This window comes from Mauremys mutica, chromosome 10 (assembly GCF_020497125.1).
Source record: "Mauremys mutica isolate MM-2020 ecotype Southern chromosome 10, ASM2049712v1, whole genome shotgun sequence".
Classification (NCBI taxonomy): Eukaryota; Metazoa; Chordata; order Testudines; family Geoemydidae; genus Mauremys; species Mauremys mutica.
Genome location: NC_059081.1, coordinates 31,610,798 through 31,631,946, shown reverse-complemented (window position 1 = coordinate 31,631,946; position 21,149 = coordinate 31,610,798). Strand labels below are relative to the sequence as shown.

At 39.2% G+C, this 21,149-nt stretch overlaps 1 protein-coding gene across 1 annotated transcript in view; it reads left to right on the top strand.

The window, feature by feature from the left end:
• BAZ2B (bromodomain adjacent to zinc finger domain 2B) overlaps positions 1-21,149 on the top strand; it is a 334,995-nt gene that overhangs the window by 47,033 nt on the left and 266,813 nt on the right. Inside the window, exon 3 of the mRNA XM_044978298.1 lies at positions 12,311-12,647. The gene's annotated coding sequence lies outside the window, so the exon portion shown is untranslated. The remainder of the gene's footprint in view (positions 1-12,310; positions 12,648-21,149) is intronic.

The window sequence follows — 21,149 nt, the reverse complement described above, 5'->3', positions numbered from 1 at the left end:
CCTTGAACCTTACCTTGGCTCATACCAATATTTTCCACAAGGTCTACTAAACAATTCAGATAAAATAATTTTGTATTTTGGTGCTCACATAAGAAGTATACTGGGCAAGAACTGCAAACTGATTTTCTTCCAATGGTATACAGTGGAATAGATTACGAAAGTCATCTGGATATTTACTTCCTCTCTATGTTTTCACTGAATAATATTCTCCTTACTGACTGACATTGTACCCACTTGGAAAATCCTGAGTGCTGACCATAACACAACAAGGAACTATTTAGTCAAAAACTATCTTTATTCTTTGGGACAAATCCCTTGACCTGACCAGACTCCATTCTGCACAAGACCAAAGGAAAGGGAAAGAGGTAGCTCCCTTGATTTCAGGACTAGAAGGGGGTGGTTCAGAGCCCAGCATAAGGTAGAGCAGCAGTGTTTCAGTAACTGGGTATTTCTGCCAACTAGGTATTTCTGCAGCATACTGCGCTCTGACGACCACCTACTTTGGCCTATCCTCATATGGCCCAGGAACATAAGAATGGCCATACCAAAGGTCCATCAAGCCCAGTATCCTGTCCTCTGACAGTGGCCAATGGCAGGTGCCCCAAAGGGAATGAACAGACAGGTTATCATCAAGTGATCCATGCCCTGTCACCCAATCCCAGCTTCTGGTAAACAGAGGCTAGGGACACCATTCCTGATCATCCTGGCTAAGAACCATTGATGGACCTATCTTCCATAAATCTATCTAGCTCCCTTTTAAACCCCGTTATAGTATTGGCCTTCACAACACCCTCTGGCAAGAAGTTCTAGAGGTTGACAGTGCGTTGCGTGAAAAAATACTTTCTTGTGTTTGTTTTAAACCTGCTACCTATTAATTTTATTTGGTGCCCCTTTGTTCTTGTATTATGAGAAGGAGTAAATAACACTTACTTATTTTATAAATCTCTATCATATCCCCCCATAGGTGCCTCTTTTCAAAGCTGAAAAGTCCCAGACTTATTAATCTCGCCTCACACGGAAGCCGTTCTATACCCCTAATAATTTTTGTTGCCCTTTTCTGAACCTTTTCCAATTCCAATATATCTTTTTTGAGGTGGGGCGACTATATCTGCATGCAGTATTCAAGGTGTGGGCGTACCACGGATTTATATAGAGGCAGTATGATATTTTCTGTCTTATTATCTGTCCCTTTTTTGATGATTCCCAACATTCTGTTTGCTTTTTTTGACTGCTGCTACACATTGAGTGGATGATTTCAGAGAACTATCCACAATGACTCCAAGATCTCTTGCTTGAGTGGTAACAGCTAATTTAGACCCCCTCATTTGATATGTATAGTTAGGATTATGTTTTCCAGTGTGCATTACTTTGCATATATCTACATTAAATTTCATCTGCCGTTTTGTTGCCCAGTCTCCCAGTTTTGTGAGATCCTTTTGTAGCTCTTCGCAGTCTGCCTGGGACTTAACTATCTTGAGTAGTTTTGTATCATCTGCAAATTTTGCCACCTCACTGTTTACACCTTTTTCCGGATCGTTTATGAATATGTTAAATAGGACTGGGCCTAGTATAGCTCCCTGGGGGACACCACTATTTACCTCTCTCCATTCTGAAAACTGATCATTTATTCTTACCCTTTGTTTCCTATCTTTTAACCAGTTACCAATCTATGAGAGAACCTTCCCTCTTATCCCATGACTGCTTATTTTGCTTAAGAGCCTTTGTTGAGGGACCTTGTCAAAAGCTTTCTGAAAATCTAAATACACTATATCCACTGGATCTCCTTTGTCCACATGCTTGTTGACCCCCTCAAAGAATTCTAGCTGAGGCAGGATTTCCCAACAAATTATGTTCATCTGTGTGTCTGACAATTTTGTTCTTTACGATAGTTTCAATCAATTTGCGCAGTACTGAAGTGAGGCTTACTGGCCTGGAGACTTATTACTGTTTATTTTATCAATTTGTTCCAAAACCTCCTCTAATGACACCTCAATTTGGGACAGTTCCTCAGATCTGTCACCCAAAAAGAATGGTTCGGGTTTGGGAATCTCCCTCACATCATCAGCAGTGAAGACCAATACAAAGAATTCGTTTAGTTTCTCCGTAATGGCCTTATTGTCTTTGAGTGCTCCTTTAGCATCTCGATCATCCAGTGGCCCCACTGGTTGTTTAGCAGGCTTTCTGCTTCTGATGTATTTAAAAATGTTTTTGCTATTACTTCTGGAGTCTTTGGCTAGCTGTTCTTCAAATTCTTTTTTGGTCTTTCTAATTATATTTTTACACTTCATTTGCCATTATCTTTCCAGGTTTGAACCCAGCCCTTCCCTAAAAAATACCCGAGATAGAAGGTTTCCTGCATCCCACACTTACTTTGTTCAGATTAGTGATGGGACCACCTACTTCAGTGAATGTAATGCAGAAGCCACATATACCAGATGTGAATGCCAAGTTGTACTAAATATAACTACATTGTCCAAATAGGCTGGTATGAACTGGATGCGGTGACATAGGACTTGGTCCATAAGCCTCTGGAATGTGGCCAGGGCCCCATGCAGTCCAAAGGGCATTGTCAAAATAAACTGAAAAATCCCAAGATGTGTGGCAAATGCCATCTTTTCTTTGGAATATGGGGCCCAGGTTATTTGCCAGTACTCTTTTTGTAAATCAAGTGTCATTTTATATTTAGCCTTCCCCAAGGTGGTCAAGGAGTCCATTGACATGAGGCATCAGGAGGCATCAAATTGTGATACTGAATTCCTCCTGAAGTCCACACAAAATCAAGTGGTCCCATTGGGTTTGAGAACCAAAACCACCAGGTTACACCACGGGCTCTTGGACTCCTTAATGACACGAAGGTCTAACGTGGCCTGACCTCTTGCTCCATGGTTTGTGGAGCTGCTCAGGAATGCAATAAGTCTCATGTTTACCTCTGGGCTGATTTGGATTTGGTATTCCATAAAATGTGTTTGCACTGGCTGGGTGAGAACATGGTGCTGTAATGAGTAGCTTGCCAGTGTAAGCAAGGAGTAAGATTTTTCTGCTATCAGCACATCTTCAACACCTGCCAGCTCTTGTATCTGGGGGTCAGATTCACAGGGAGATCCCTGGGATCTATGAACAAGATTTCCTGAGCCCATCCATGTTTTAACACATTTATGTGGAAGATCTGGTGTTTCATCATTTTGTCTAGACCAGGGGTAGGCAACCTATGGCATGCGTGCCGAAGGCAGCACGCGAGCTGATTTTCAGTGGCACTCACACTGCCTGGCTCCTGGCCACCGGTCCAAGGGGCTCTGCATTTTAATTTAATTTTAAATTAAGCTTCTTAAACATTTTAAAAACCTTATTTACTTTACATACAACAATAGTTTAGTTATATATTATAGACTTATAGAAAGAGACCTTCTAAGAACGTTAAAATGTATTACTGGCACGCAAAACCTTAAATTAGAGTGAATAAATGAAGACTGGGCACACCACTTCTGAAAGGTTACCGACCCCTGGTCTAGACAGTGAATTTCATAATGAACTTTTCCAGTTTGCTGGAGAACCTCATAGAGTCCTTGCTGTTTGGCCAGGAGCTTGATTTCCTAGTTGGGGAGAAATGGCATCATACCTTTTCCCAAGCTCCTTTATTATAATGTTGAGCCTGGGTTTGCTGGGCTTGCAAGAGTCTTCTTTACAAATTGTCCTACCTGTTTGAACCACTTGTGCATCTGTAGGATGTTCTATAACATGTTTTGAGTGCAATTGCTGCTCTTCCAAGGCCCCTTTAAGGAGGTCCAGAAGTCCTCGAGGCTTTTGGCCATATCACAGTTCACCAGGTAAGAAGTCTGAGCCTTGAGACACATCTTATATGGCAAAGAAGAGATAGGGAAGTCGCTGATCCCATGGGGTCCATCATCACAAATTTCTTCAGCATTTAAGAATCTGATTAAACCTTTCCACCAGGCCATTGGTCTGGGATGGTACACTGAAATTTGGAGGGGTCTAATCTTAAGAGGCTACCATACCTCCTGCATTAGGCAGGAGGCAAAATTACTCCCATAACTGTGAGGACTTTGGTAGGTAATCCTACTTGTGCAAAAAGCAGGATTAATTTCCTCGCTATGGCCTTGGCTGTTATTAGGCAGAAGGGAACTATCTCCAGGTAGTGGATTGCAGAACCCACTACACTGCTGCCCCTTGCTCTTTTTTCTAATGGCCCCACTATGTCCATCTCTATCTGTTCAAAGGGTGTTTTCATGAGTGGTAAGAGGACCAAGGGAGCCCAGAGGTGTCCCTTAGGCACTACTTGTTGGCATTCTGAGCAGGATGCACAAGAGTTCACCACTTTCTTGTGGACCCATGGCCAAAAGAATCTGGCTAGCATCCTTTCTAGGGTTTTATCTCTGCCAAAGTGACCAGCAAAGGGGATGGGGTGTGCTAGTTGTAATACTTCTTTTAAAATGCTTTAGGGCACCAGGAGCTGGTGATGTATCTCATCTGTCCAAGAGTTCTCCACATGGTAAAAGTGTATAATTTTGTAGTTCAAAGTGGCGAAATTGGGAGGCCTGAGCCTTCTGCACGCTGGTTCCATTAACCACCACAAGCCAAGTGTATACCCCTCTAAGGATGTCTTCTCCTCACTGTTCCTGAACCAAATCCTTGCCAGTTGAGTCAGTGCTGGGAAGAGGGCTGTCCCGAGCTAATTCTGTTGAATTGCCAAGACTATTCACAACCAAGCCTTCCTGGCTAGTTGTTGCTGTTTTGAGTCTTCCTGGGTGGTGATGGGCCATCCCAAAAGTCAGATACAGCAATTGGAAAGATGTCAGACAATCAGACTGGGATCACATCTGGGTTCTCCAAACCATGCGGTAGCAGTGAGAAGTGTTGGCAGTCCTTTCCGATAATTACTTCCCATGGCAAGTTAAAAGTTATCCCAAATCAAAATGTTCAAATGCACCCAGGTCATGGAATAGGTATGAATGTACCCATGGACACACATCACGTGCACTGGCTCATCCTGTCACAACTCTTCCAGATCCAGCAGGTTCTCCTGGAATAGAATCTGGGAGCACTGGGAATCTATTAGTCCTGTCACCATTCGCCCCCTTTCCCTCCTGAGTGCGACTGGAGCTACAAATTCCTGGCAACAGCATTTCTACAAAGCCACACTCCATGAAGTCACAACCCATGAGGGGGCATGAGCAGCTGACATGTCCCGGCTTCCCACAGCGGGAATCAAATGACTGGCCAGTTAGGGGAGGCTCCTTGGCCTGCTCCTGGGTGGGACTCCATACGCTATCTCTCTGATGGTTCTTGAGGTGGTGTTGCAAGGCAACGTTGGAGTTCCACTGAGGGGGTACCCCTCATTCTGGGATTTCTCAGGGAGACAGCTATTTTCTGGTACCCTGAGTTGACTCCTCAGGAGATAGGGGCTGGGATTCACCAGATCCAGGCCGTTCAACCAACATGCCATAAAATTCTCAGTGAGTTTAACAGTATCTGTCAACATGCTGGGGTTCTGTGGGCATAGCCAGGTTTGAATGGCGGTCAGCAAAATATCTAGGTACTGTTAGAGTATCACCGACCCCAGAATCTTGACTGGACAATAGGATGCCAGTTGCAGCCAGTGAGTGCCCCAGTCCCTTAGCTGCGATGCCACAGCCTGAGGTCATGCCCCCAGTGGGAAATGTCCTATCCAGAATTGGTGCTAGTATGCTTAGGTGATACCTCTAGTTGGTCAAGGAAGAGGGCTTTCCGGGTACCTAATCCTTTGCAGCTTCATCATCTAAGGCCTGGCAGACAACATGGGCTTTTGCAGTCAGAAAAAGAGCTAGTCATGTGACCCAGATGGTTTTCACCCACTGAGCAGCATGCGATACCCATGCAAATGTATCAAGATATATCTCAGGGTCATAAGCGGGTCCCAATTTGGAAAGGACTATACTTGTTGCCTAAGAAGTCACTTCCGAGTGACCTGCTCAAGCATCACTGCCTGAAACCATAGCTTGAAGAACACAGCTTGCTGCTGCTGGGTGGCTCTCCAAGCCTCCTGCTGCCCTTCCAGGAAAAGCTACTGGGCCTCTGCCTGGATCTGCTGCTGCTGCTGAGTTAGTTGTTGTATGATCTCATCCATGGTACACCTCCCCCAACCTTACGGAAAAAGGGGGAGTCAATTCCACTGTTGGAAACAAGTTGCGAGAGGCAGTGCTACTCTGTAGTGCCCCTTTCAGGGCTACAGGTGGTTCTGCAGGTGCTCCCACTTTAGTCCGCATGGTTTGACTGCCTGGAGACACCCAGGACACCCTTTGACATTAGCTTGGCATCAGTCTCTGCACAACTAACAAACCAGCAGCTCAGGATTCAGCTGTCTTCACTTTTATGCAAGAGGGGGAAAAAAACCCCTTCAAATGCTAGCAATTAGTTGCAGCACTTAGGGGAAGGCCCTGACCTGCACCTGGGTTCTCAGTTATTCCTGAGGTGCTCCTCCTCTGTCCCAGGCTTACCCAGCTCTGCCTGAGACTATAGAAAAAAGCAGGCAAGATATCTTACCTGGCTTTATCATTCTTGTTTGGTCACTATTTCCTCCTGGACCTTTTAGGCCTCTGGAGAATTGACTTGTTGGTTGCCCAGTGTCAGTGGATTTTCCTTGGGGAGTGTCAGGTCACTGATGCCTCGAGCAGGAGGCAGAGAAGGCCTGCTAGACCCCATCACAGGCCTATTTTAATATTTATTGTTTGGTAAAAGGATTGGTTTTTTCTGCTCTTATTTATTTATTTTATTTTTGGAAGAGCAATAGTACTGACACACAAAACCATTTTATATATATTACAGTATATACATAGACTTTTTAAAAAACAAATAAGGAGCAGAAAGAGCTTAATAAAAAATAAATATTCATGATAAAAATTGTACTAAAGTTTTGTGTGTGTGTGTGCCTGCATGCATGCGCTGACAGCGAGAAAAGTCTCTGTTGTGCTATTCCACAGAGTTACTTGTAGTAGAAAGTAGTTTGGTCCTGTGGTTGTAGCCTCTTCAATGCCCCAGAGATATCATCTTCACATTACTGATAAGAATACTGGAACAGCTGAGAAAGAGACCATCCCAAAGAATCCATCCAGGTTTCCTAGAGCAACCTGAAACAGAACTTGTGGGAGGTGGGGGTTAACTACTGCTTGTTTGGTGTAGTGCTGATTAATACACAGTACACCTGCTAGTTATTGTAATACTATACTGGTCTTAGGGCCAGGTCCTTGCCCCTGCTAAGGTCCTTTTGTATTGCTAGATCAGTGCAAAGGGACCTTAACTGAGCCCTAAAGGGTCTGATGAGGATTCTTTCAGTATGGTGGAATTGTGGGCTAGAGTGAAGCTGGCATGGTGGATTTTATGCCAACCCTTTCTGACCCCCCAACTCCCAGTCATGTCAGAGTTTCAAGATGGGAGAGGAATTGTGATGGAGGGGGAGGGCAAGAATGCAAGGCTGGAGCACAATGCGTTCCGCTGTAACATGGCTGGCAGAATGCTTGGAGGAGCTGCTCTGTTTTACAGTAGGAGTTGGCATGGTTGCCCAGCCAGACCAGGATCAGAGAAGCATAAATATGATTTACAGCTACCTTTTGTCTCCCTTCCCTACTCAGTCATGTTCATGATCTCAGCACAGCTGAGAACTGCACCCATCACCATAGTCTTATTCATTGCAAGTTATGGTGAAGCCATTCAGGGTATGTCTATACTGCATCTGAGAGTGAGCCTCCCAGTGCCAATAGACAGACTCTGCTAATTCAGCTTGAGTTAAAGCACTAAAAATAGCCACATGGATATTGTTGGTCGGGGTGGTAGCCTGATCTCTCAAGTCCACTCTCCCACTGGATCTGAGCTCAGGTGGCTAGTCTGGGTCTCCCCTGGAGTCTTAAATATCCACAGTGCTATTTTTAGCATGCCAGCTCAAGCCAAGCTATCAAGAATATGTCTACCTGGGCTGGAAGTTTAAACATACCATTAGTGTGTTAATTCATGAGGCTCCCAGTAATCTAGGACACTGCAGATATCATTTTTGGGGGCAATCTTTCTAGGCTTTGACCCTATACATGATGTTTCAGTCCAGATCCCTTCTGATTCTTTGGGGATTCCTGTCTTGGCACTTGGTCCTATCCTTCCACATGGCAGCTCAGGATACCCATAAGCTATTAGGGCCATTCATCTGGGATTCTCTTACCCTCTGTGCTCCTACATCACTTGCTTCAGAAGAGAGTCTACAACAGATTGAACCCTGTCAGTGAAATCAGAATTCCTCAAAGCAAGCAACTCACAAATAATGATCAACAGATTAGTCCAGCTGCAAAGCCATTAAAGTTGTTTTATACCATATATAAATTGAATTGTATTTTTAAAAAATTCCCTGGCTCTGTGTTCTTCTAAACTTTTTGATTATAGTGGGATGAAGTAGATCTTCATTCATCTGACTACTCTAGGATGACATCATAAAATAGGGGTGTAACAGCATAAAGCCAGTAGTACTTTAGACACATTAAACTGTATAAATAGCCCTTAGAGAGTGATAGCATAAGCTGTGCTCTGCCAACAAGTATCTATGATAAGAATAAACCTCTTAAACCCAGAGTAAATTTTCTGAGCAGGAAGGTTATGCTTTTAACTGGTTTCTACTGTGCTATTACTTTTAAACATGATGTTTTAAAGCATAGACTGCACATCATAATTGAATGAAATATTTAGTTTTTTATTAAATCAACCTCCATCCTTATGCGTCTATCCCTTATCAGTGGCATGAACAATAATATCAATCCTGCTGAAAGTTTATTGTTTCTTGTGTCTCAAATATATTTGACTCTCTCTTTATGGTAATAAACATATGTGCTTTGCAAACACCACTGTTAACATTACAAGTAGGCCAACTGCTATTAAAAATGTACAATATTAGACCCTGACCTATGTAATAAATTCTGTGTGGACAGACCATTACACCGACACAGAGTCCCATTGAAACCATTGAGTTTAGTGCAGCTCTATGGGGACACAAGGGTCTGCCCATGCAGAGTTCATTGTAGGATCAAGGCCTGAAGTCCCAATCCAGCAGATGCTTAAGTATGGTTATAAGTCTACTCATGTGAGTAGCCCCTACTGAAGTGTATAACTCTCATCCTTCAAATATTTATCCATGCACTTAACTTTAAGCATGTTAATAGACCTATTAACTTCAATAGGATTACTCACATGTGTAAAGTACATGTGTGTAAGTGTTCACAGGCCTGGCGTCTTACTTTGCTCTATTGCTTTTTTTACCCAGGTCGTCTTCCATGCAGTTTGTGACACTTCTGAATATTGCCTAAATTTGGGGGTGGAACCATCTAATGAATTCTTTATGATCAAAATAATGAGTAGAAGAGGCAAAGGGTGAGATGTTGTGCTGGTTTTATTTAAAGAGCACTTACATTGGAAACCTAGAGTGTCCAGGGTCCTGCATTTTTTAAATTAATTACTCAAACATACGAAGAAACAAGAGTCCTATTTTTATTGTATACATGCTGCAGTTTTAATTTGCATATTTTTTATCAAGGACTACAACTTTAATACTGCCTAAGAGAAGCCAGCCAAAATTTGAAGCTGTGAACCTTTTTGATGTAATAGTTAATCACTTTAAATGCATCAATAGGATCCTGTAACAACAGCTTCTGTTGAATAAGCATATTAAAACAAAAGAATTTTTAATACATTTATGAACCTTGTTAAGTTTGCACTAGTAAAACTGGTTTGTTTGTCGCTATTCTTACAATCAGGTGCCAGAGTCATCGTTTCTTTATTAAACACATTTTACTGTAGAATACAAAGTGCTATCTACAAATTCAATAATATTTTCAATTGCCAAATGAAGCCAAAATCAATATTTAGCTTTCCAGTGAGAAGTGTAGTGTTTAAATTTTCAACAACAAAATGCATTCCTAGTGGCTTAAATTAGACTACTTCTCTAAACTTTATTTTGATTTTGTATTTTAAGTGCTTCAATTCTATAGTGATGATGGGCACTATAGAAAACTAAATAGATTATATAACAGTAACTTTGTTATTTATCTTGAGAACATGGGTTGGTTTGGCTTACTAACTATTTTAAAAAATTGTCTGTTCTTTACAATAGTGCTAGTAATAATTAATATTAGGATTTCTTTCAAATATTAATGGCAGAGATATTTAATATATCTGCATAACAGCCAATGCATTGTATAGTGAATTATCTAAATCCATTGTTTGTCCACGTATTTTAAAATCCTACTATCTCTTGAGCACAATACTGTTGTGTTAGAAAATGTATGAGCTTTTGATGCATAACATTCTGAGAAAAATATCTACTTTATTATTTCCATACTTATACTCTTATCCCACATTTTTCTACAAGAACATTATTTGTAAATTTTGAGTTAGAGAAGTACTGACCCAATCAAACATGTACAGATCTTGGCCTCTGAGTTAATTAAATATGGGTTAATAACATATTATAAGGAAATCATTGTCCTTATTACAGTTATTAGGTAGTTAGTCAAATTATAGCTTCAAAGGAATGCAGAGCATGGAGAACTCAGGATTAAATTATGCATTTGAACCTTAGGCCAGCTTTTACTGTTGAGACAGTTTGCTGCTAAGAGAAATTGTGTGTCATTGAAATTAAATGCTTTTCTGGGGATGGAAGGTTCCAGTTTTTAATGAAATTACTGAATGTGGTGTAGTGAAATGATTAAAATCTGTATTCCGGGAATGTGGCAGTGAAAAAATCAATAAATGCTAGCAAAGCTTTGCTGCTGGATGTGAATCCGGTGAATGAAATAAACTAGTACAAAAATAATAATTAAAAACATATCAGCACATTAATTTATTTAGCATCAGTCTCTTGAGACATCATCTTCACTAATTTTTAGCATACATTTTACTGTGTAATGAGGAGCTTTCTTTTCACATATTCCTGTTAGACAGGCAGTATTTTTGCCCTTCCCCCAGTGTTCCTGCATTGCAATCACTGTGCTTGCACTTATTATGTTACAAATGACCGAGGTAAGGCTGACATTCTCATTGCATGCAAAAAGACCTAGTCTGCCAAGCTTTTTTTTTTTTTTTTTTTTTTTTCCTAATGAAGCAGCTTTGTGAAATCTCCCCATGTGTTAATACTAATGAAGATCCTCCAGCACAATTAAAATCACAGCCAGTGGCTGAAGGGGAAACACAAAACAATGGCATCTCTCTAAATATACATATTATTTTATGTTGAGATCAGCTTTGTTTAGCTGTAGTTTTAAAATAAATGTTTAAATTCTATATAGTGCTAAATAAGGTGATCAAGTTAAATATTACATTTTCAGAATGCAAGAAAATGTTTTGTAAGATACATAATGAAATAACTTTACATTTATTGAAGTATGTTCTTGATTATATTTTAATATAGCTTTAAATCTTTATTTTTATAGTTCATACGGAGCAGTGCTTTGGTTTTTAGTGTACTTTAAACCTGGCCTAGCTTGACTATTTGCCAAAAAAAAAAAAAAAAAAAAAGAGGGAGAGAGAAACCACGTGTATAATTTAACGGGTTAGAGTAGGGAGGGGCCAGTTTTTGCTCTTCTTTCACAAAATAACCTATTAATTCAATTGTTTTAGCCAACCAGAGTCTCCAGTAGTCAAAATAAAATGCTCATATTTTATAGACATTCTGGAAAGTATTTTTAAAAATATCCATAGTAACAGTTGAACTATTTTAACACCCCCACGTTAAAACACCTTACAGTTTCTGATCCTGTTTGTCTGTTTTACTTGGATTTGTTTGGATTTCACTTTGTTTCTGTCACATCATCATAAGACTTGTACATTACATCCAGCATGACTTCCTGATGTACTTGGCTGGTTCAAAAAGTGTCAGATTTTGTGATGGTTGTTTTTTTTTGTAGCAGGTCATCATTTGCTCCCCCTAAAATCATTCTTGTAATGATTAAAATGCATCTAATTTATCTTTAACCTGAACATAAATTTAAGAACAACATTAGACAGCTATGAAGGACTAATGCATTTCCCTCCCAATCTGTTCATTAGTTATTTAATAATCACCAAATGTGGATTTATTATTTTTTCCCTTTTATAAGACCTAAACTTTTCGATAACTTTTCCTAGTCCGGGGAATACTGGACAGTGTGTGTGTGTGCGAGAGAGAGTGTGTGCACTTGGGAAACAGAAATGCACTCTTTTCCTTGCTCCTTTTCGTTGCTGATAGGTCATTTATTACTGGGGCTGAAATGAGATAAACAATTCTCTCTCTTTTCTCCCTTGTTAACAGCAACTTTCATTGTTGGAGAGAGAAGAGCCTTGTTGGTTGACGTCACTTTTGGTTCATGAAGGCTTCGCCTGGAAGTGAAGCTGAATAAACCTTGAGAAGAGAATCTGCTTCAATCTGCTCCCGCTGTAAGGAACTAACCAGGGAGAGACAGCGAGAGACAGACAGAGAAAGAGATACACGCAGAGAGGGTTACACTCTCCCAAATTTCCCCACCCCTCCTTAGTGTTTCTTTACACCCTTCTTGAGGGTGTTGGACAGGGAAACGTTCCTGACACACACACACCCATCCTAACCTCCAGCAACCCGAGAAAGGGGAGATCGCTTCCAAACTAGAAAGGTGAGTTAAAACCTCTCTGCCTGCTCTCCCCGGATGGGAGGGAGGGATTTTCTGTTAAGGTGGAAATGTGAAATGTTTGCTAGATTTCAGGACAAGGAAGGAGGGACGGGGAGATCGTGCTCGGATGGGCAAAGCTGCTGCCGGAGTTGAGGTGTCGGTGTTCTGCAGCCGCTGGTTTGTATCATCCCTTTGTTGCGGTGGGTTGGTTGTGCCTTTGGGGTTGTGTGTCCCATCGGAAAGGGGCTGACCTTGTCCACTCGGGTTTGGGGGTGGGGAGGAGAGAGGCTGTTACAGTGCGAGTCCCGGGAAGGGGGGGGGGTCGAGGTCAGGGTCCCGGTCCCGAGCGAGTTTAAACTTTATTCATGGCTTCCAGTGGGTGTCCCTGGGCCGGGTTGCCCGGCTCCGCCGCTGCCTGCGGGGGCCGGGGCTGCTCCGCCGCCGCCTGGGCTGGGAGCGCCCCTTTGTGTCTCTGCGCTCCCGGCTCGCTCCGGCTGCCGCCGCTTTGGGCATGTCAGCCAGCTGCAGCCGCAGGGGCAACTCCTTCCCCGCTGCCTCCCCTGCCGGTGCCCAGTGGGGTTCGCAGCGTGCAGCGAGGGGGCCCCCGGGAGCTCGGAGTGTGCACAAGGTAAGAGGAGCCCGCCCGGCTCAAGACAGCAGCGGCTCTGTCTCCCGCTGAGCAGCGGCAAACTCCCCCCTCCCGCTTGGCCTCCCCCCCCCCCCCGGAGTCTTTTATATCCTTTTATTTCAAAATGTGGCATTGTAGAGTTGCTCCAAACTCCGCTTTGGGCGTTGAAAAGGGCGGCGGGCGAGTGGAGTGGGCTTGGGAGAGACCAGGGAGTCTGCCTGTGCTGAGAGCTTTGCTGCTTTCTTCTCTTTCTCTCGCCCTTTATCTTTTGTGTGTGTTGCTTCCTTATAAAGAGAGAGAAGCAGCTGCAGCCCTTGGCCGAGTTGTTGAAATTTATCCCTTTGTGTATATTACAATATCCTCCATTTTTCTGCCCTCTAAACAACAAGGCTTTCGCCATCTTGGGCAAATTTTTATTCCCAAGTCTGTCTGTCTCTCTTTTAGGGGTGGTTGAGTGGGTGGAAATCCTGAAAGTCCTGCTGGATAAGGCTCAAAGTTTAGGAAATGTAACAGGGACAGACAGTGACGTCATGTAAAGTTTAAGGGGAAATTTTCCAAGTGTGTGTTTTTCCCCCTTGGGATTTCTGATCTAACGTGTTGTAAGCTGCACTTTAAAGTGAGAGATGTGTAGTTTATCCTGCTAGAATGCATATAATTTTTAAAACTATGCACTCCTTTTCTGGTATTTTTGTAACAGGTGGAGAAATAGATATTCTTTTGAATTACTCTAATTTTTATGTTCTGGCCTTGTACTATTTCAAATATAAATATATATTTAACTCTTTATTTAAAAAATCCAAAGTTGTCATATGAAATATTATTTCATTTGTGTGTTAGCATTATTTGTATTTACAGCAAATAGTTATTTCGTGAATTTACATGAGACAACTTGGTCCAGAATTTTCTCTGAAGGAGTGTAGAGCTGAAGGTGAAGTGGGTTAGGGAAATTTAGTTATTTTTTAAAAATGATAGATTATAAACAGTTTATTGCATACATATGATACTGTTAAAACAGTTCTTTTGGAAAGTACCTGTAGCCATTATGTATTTTGGATTATGTTCCAGATGCTGTATTCTGCAGTTGGCAGAATGTAGTTAGTATGCTAAATAAAAAAAAAAAACAGCCACAATTCTGAATTACTTTACCTCTGGTTATAAACTCTTCTATCAGCCACTGTGAAAAGGAAAACAGTAAAATACAGTGTTCCTTCAATTTATTTGTCAATGATAGTCTTTTCATCTAATAAAAGTTCTCCTGGTCACATGGCAAAACTTAATGAAACAGGGAACACTTCATAAATAATAGGTTCTTTAAATAGAATTCTAATTTTCCATTCTGTTTCCTACATTGATTTTACTTTCTGCATATTTATATTCACACTAACAAGAACATGAAACTGTCTGTATTTAATTTGCATTCCCTTTGTCTTCAGGATTGGGAAAAACATTGGTTACAATTAACTTAGAAACTAATAGGAACAGGGCTTAGTACATCAAGAGATTTCTTTTTTTCTCACATACTCAGAATTGAATGATACATTAAACATGTCTTTATGGTTGTATAGGAAGTATGCTTTTTTGTTAACAAAAGTCAGATATTTATCTTACTATGTTCTTTTAAAAAATGCTTTAGAAAACCTCGATTAATTGAATGTCTGCCAGTTATGTGAATTGTAGGTAGATGAAAATGTTTAAATAGTTAAAAGCCCATAGAACAGATGGTTCTAAATTATACATGCAACAAAGGCCTAGAAGATTTGGCAGATTATAAATGGTGAGCAACAGAGGATAAAGCAGTTTAAGAAAATGGTAGTTAAGTATATTTGATGTCTCTCGCACCTATTGTAAACTACACATTTTTGATACAATGCTGCATAATCAATAAGCCAGACAGCATAAAGAAAATTGTAGTTGAAACAATTTTCTGTATTGGATATATTGAGAAGTTAGGAACCTTCAGTATTTAGGAGAGATATCTTTGGTGTTCAAGTTATTTTAAGTCCAATTTGGCAAACCGGAAGCTTTTTTTTTTTTTTTTAGCTTACTGATTCTTTAAAAACTATAGCATATAAAATCAAACATTGATAAATTTATATGTGAATATATTTTTGTGGTATTTTAATGATGTCTTAGAAGAAAAAAATCATCTTTGGAGGAGTAGCTAATAGTTTCTTCCTATTATTGACTTACTGCTATTTTGAAAGAATCATGTAAATAAGCTTTCTGAGAGTACTATGTATTGACATAATAAACAGTAGAATTGCCACACTAAATTCTCATCTTATGAATTTATTTAAATAATTCTAGTATTGAGTTACTTTCACTTGCCTGTTTCAACAAAATAAGATTTATTTGAAAACTTATGTTAAGGGTCGTAGTTCATATGGTAAAATTAGTTTGGAACACTGTTTTATGATAAAATTTACTAAATATGTTGTGTAATTTTTGGGGAAATAAGTGGTTTTTTATTTTCCCTTCCTGGTAAGATGCTTGGATACTGCTTAACAGAAACAAGAACAATATTTTTTTGTATTACACAGGGAGTAAACACTGGTTGAGTATTGTAAATATATTAAGCATTAATACTAACTTTGTAGATAAGATGCTCCATGACTGATTTTTTTTTGCAAGAAAATTATTTAAAATACAAATAAGAAACAAATGAAATATTTAGAATTTTAAGTTTCTATTGTCTTTTTTCCCCTTATTTCTTTGTTTGCATGTTTATTATAGAATTGAAGTGTAAAGGAGCAGATGTTTTGCCAAACATCCTGATGTGTTGCTTTTTCTTATGGGAGTGCGTAACTGTTCCTTCTGATGCATCGACTTGACAGCTGGTTGATTTCATGGAGCTGCTAAGAAGCCATTAGTGGTGTCATTGAATTGAAACAGAACAGTCACTCCCAGCTTGAACTGCAATTGTTAATGTCTTTGTTGCTACTTTTGTGTTCCTACACAAGATGTGGAATATCACAGTTGCAAGAAAGTTCATGCTTTCTGTCTGATCCCTCTGAATTAATGAAAGAATGTGTTTAGTGCTTGATTGCTTTTAGATTCACAGTATTCTTATTATGGCATATTCAGCACTGAAGATCCAAGTTGTTTTGCCAAGTCTAGATCAACTAGAAATGCATCTTACTACAAAGAAACTAAGATAGTGCTGCCCCAGAATTGAAATTATTTCACCAAGATTTATTCTTAGTATACTAGATTCCTTTGGAGGGTTTTTAATTTCCCTTTAGTAATTTATATTTAAAAATCTTCAAAACCAGGTTTTATTTTTTCCCCTTTTTAAAAATATAAATGTAGGGCCATATCCTTCAATTGATTTGAATAGAGATTTCAGCTTTAAAAGGTAATAGTATAGTACGATCAATTTTTTTAAAGGGAAAAAAAATGGAAGATGGTTTTTATAACAGAGACCAGATGAAGGGCCAAATAGTGCTTGCTTCACTCAGGTGCGTTGGCCATTGATGGGAATGACTTGCCTAAGGCCATCAGGGTTTTCCCCCCAAATTTAAGGTAACCCCTTCAAATTTCCTTGTCCTCTACTATTGTTTGTTTTGGTCGATGATATTAAAATAATTTTATCAACTAGTCTGTGTCCTTTTTTAAATGCTTCTAAAGAGCAGTCAAGAGAAACACTGACAAATTTTAATGAGAAGAGAGACAACAGTGTATTTCAGAATTGTGTAGACTGGAACAGTCTGGTTGAACACTGACAAAACAATGTAACGGGTAAATTGTATGCTTTAAAGAAATGTATGGAGGAAAATACGGAATGCTAAAATAGTTTTAAATGTCTTCTGTACCTATGTCCCCCTCAATCTGTGCCAAAAAAGCCCAAGTGAGTAAGAAACATTAAGATAAGCAGCAATGATGTTTCTGTTTTTGTAAAGTTTCAGTTGCACCAATATTTTTTCCTTACATATGATCTGTTCTGTTGTTAATGCTGTTGTAGTTGTAGTTATAATGGAAGCACTGCTTTAGTGTCATTATCTAAGTGAGTACATACTCAGGGGTTTGGAGTTCTTTTATGTTTACTCTTTAGGGATGAGTAATGGAAACAATAGTATTATATTAATAAGATCAACTTAAAAAAGGTATACGTTTTCTAATTGTGCTATACATTCAGAAACAACAAATGAGTCACCAAAGCACTGCATAAGAAAAATAATCCTATGGTACGTCAAACAGTAGTAGTTGCGCTTTTATTTCAGCCGAGCTTTTTAGAGCTTCATAAAGGTAGCTAACTACTAGTTTCCCTATACTGTACAGAGAAGTGAAGTGACTTACCCATGGCAACACAGCAAGTCAATGGCAGTGTTGGGAACAGAACCAAGATCACCTGACTCTGATCAATGTAAAAATCCCACATCTGTCTGTAGGTTTTCGCTAATGTTGCTGCAATTAATAGAGATTAGAGGAAGGAATGTTTTTTCTCTTTTGAATTCAGATTGTTTATTTTGTGCATTTGACAGCACTTTTGTTAGTTTATCCTTTTGTTTGTGTGGGGTTTTTTCAAACAGGAATAGAAAAAAGAATAAATATTTTTTAAAAATAGAAAACAGTTTTGTATGTATTTAACTCTTAGAAATTGGCCAGGGGACTCCCAGGAAGATGTCATTTCTGAAACGACTTCTAACACTTAATCCCCCTCCACCCCACAATTCTAGATCTGAAATTGACAGTGTCCCTCCAATTTTCATAGAAAGGAGATTCTAGTCTCTTAATGTGTAACCCATACTGTCACCTGCTTCCTTGCACACTTCAGGTGTTATGATTTCCTATATGTGGAGGGGACCATATGACTATCTTTGCATTTGATGTAGGTAAGGAGTTGAATGAGTTAAACCTTGGTAGTTTAGAGCCATAGGTAAAGATGTTTCTAACCTCTGTGATGGGCGTATGCAGAAAAAAAGGTGATGACACCTTCAGAATGCTTGGGCTCAATCCTGCAAATACTATCAGGTGCAGTAGTGCTTACCATTGTAAATAGTTTCATTGTGAGACTGCTTTTAGTACTACTAGGCAATATGCCTGTTGTCATTTGCAGGATCAAATTCTTGGTGTGTTTTTAATAAAATGTATTTGGTCTAAAAGGAGTTAAACTAATTCTTCTAAAATGAAGTGGTGGTCAAAAATAATGTGGTCACCTCTCCATCAGACAGACATATCTGGTTTTTTTCCCCGGGTCTGTATAGGTAGAACTTATTTCTGTCCTTATTGTTATCTAATTTGTTGCAAGTCACAATAAAACATTTTAAAACATTGGAAAAATGGAATGTTCTCTGTAAAATGTGCCTTTATTAAAATTATATAAGGAATTATATTTTGTATCTGATTTGATTTGGAACTTTTTAAATCAATACTGTACTTATATTAATGTTTAGAAAGAGGAAAAAATACACCAGTTCAGTTGGTTTGAGCTTTTGAATTGTTAGACTGTTAGATGGGAATTTAAAAGTTTTAAAAAAATGTTAAAAAAATAATTACTGCTTTGATGATTTAAAGCACTTTCTTAAGCACACATTCAGTCAGAAGTAGTGACCTTATTTAGTAGTGGCTTTGTTGATCTGATGAATTTTCAGTTTTTGCAGTAGATGAATGTGCTTTGTGAAAGATAACATTTTCATTTTATAAAGTATTTTAAGAGATTAAAATAACTGCAGTGTGAGTTTTAAGTGAACATACGCAGTATTAAAAGTGTCTCATTCTTTCTCTGTAAAAGAAATCCATCTTGAAGATAATAATTGCATTGGTCCATCGCGACACAATTGTGTGTTTTTTTGTTTTTTGTTTTTTTAAACCCTGTTTTCTGTTCTTACACTTTTCCACAAGCATGCACTCATTAATCAAAGATGCTGCACTCCTGCTGAGGGCAGAGAGGTTCATCAAATTGGCAGCCGGTTTGGTGTAAAGAACGGTGTACTGAAGCTCTTAACGCGCTGGGACATAAATAAATCTAAGGTCTTTGTATGCAAACCCTGGAGGTTAATACTGTATAATTCAATGTCCTGTCTTTGTTTTTATGATTGATGTTTTTAAATGTTTGAAGCTTGATGCAAGTCTTCTAGGTCAGGGCTGACAATCTGATTGGCTGAAGCAAAAAAGCATTAGGTTGGCAGAGGGACTTTGAGTGTGCAGTAGAGATTTTGATTTTTTTTTTCTGGGAGATCATTGTCATATTGCCTGAGCTGTTATAGGAATGTTCCAGTGATTGACATCCCCTGCTGTGATAATGGACCTAGTGCATGAAATGCCAATAGTTTGGTCCTATTTGTCCTGAAGCTTACTGCTATTTGTATCCTTAGCAGAGCTCACATGTAGAACAAGCAAAAACTACTGGGATTTCTCTGTAGAAATAGTGGTGGGATTTGGCTTTAACATGAATTGGTTGCATATTCATAATTTAAGAACAGCTGGTTACAGCAAGCACATAGTCATTTGCAAGCTATTATAAACCATTCCACTCACACATGGAGCTTGTGCTTGAGCTCCTTTCTTTTTATTGATCTACCTGCATTTAAAATCTAGTCACTGCTGCCAGAGAGGACTTTCATTTTAGCTGCGCTTGCAGCATAGAACAACTTCAATTTTAAATATTTAATTTTAACTAAATACTGAATAAAATGATAAAGTATGGGGTTTGAAGAAATAAACTGCAAGGATCAGCAGAGACACAAATCTTAAATGCAAAATCTTGTTTTTGTAAAGCAGCCTAAAAAATACATCATGCAACCTTTGTAGTCCTTTGATTGTTGTGTTCTTTTGAATAAGAAATCTTTGCTAAATTTAGCCAAGGTTAAGTTTTCAAAACCAAAGTTATTAAAATGCATGATTTTCATGCTTTGCCCATGCATGGCTTTGGAGGGGGGAAACTCCAAAAATATAAAATGTATTAAAGAAATAGTTTTGTTAGAATATTATTTAATACCTTGGATCTATAACAGTCTTGACAAGTATCACAAAGCAAAATTTAATAGGTTAGAAATTGCTTTAATCTTTTCATGGCTCTAAAATGGATAGGTATGTTTTTTGTAACGTCACAGAACATATGCTTGTTAATAACAGCCGCCAGTGGTATATATGGGCTGTGTTAGTAAATGTGAAGTTCTGTTTTAAGAAATGTAAAAGACCTTGATTTTTTTTTCCATGCACAGGAATAAAGTGGCTGCTATTATTGGATTTTATTGCTATTGGCAACTTTTTCTCATCTTTTCTTGCCTTAATGGCTAGTGGCTGGAACGCCTAGAGAAATGATTATTTTTTTGAGGGAAATGAAGAGCCCAGTTCTTTGAGGTATTGAGCATTCTCAGCTCCTATTGAAATAAAAGGGAGCAGAGGGTGCTCAATATCTCACAGGTTTAGGTCCATTATGAAATTAGTTAAAAGCTCATGATCTGGTGTCGCAGGCAGATGAGATTTTTGAAAAGACATGTCACATAAATTCTTGTCCAATGCATGGAGATTGTGAAAGCTGGCGTGTCTTGCACATGAAGATAGTTTAATGTGTTAATTAGTTACAGCACTTTTTAAAAGGTTAAGCCTATAAGAAGTGCTAAGTAGTATTTTTCCTGTGAGAGTTCTGATAACTTCTTATGTTACCACTGAGCTTCCAAGTGCTTCATTTTGAGGTGATGAAGGAGCAACTAGGAGACATGGTGAGGGGAAGTAGCAGTTTGGTACAAACCTGTTTGGCTCAGGAGGTTAAGGATGCAAGAGGGAAAAGTGCTGTGTGGTAAAATAGTTTGTATATTATTTTTCTACAATATCCATAAGAAACCATACTAGCACAGCCCTAGCGCCTTCAATGCAAAGAGAATTGTTTTATTTTCTAAACTCTCTTGGTGGATGTTAGAAACAATAGGAAGTCA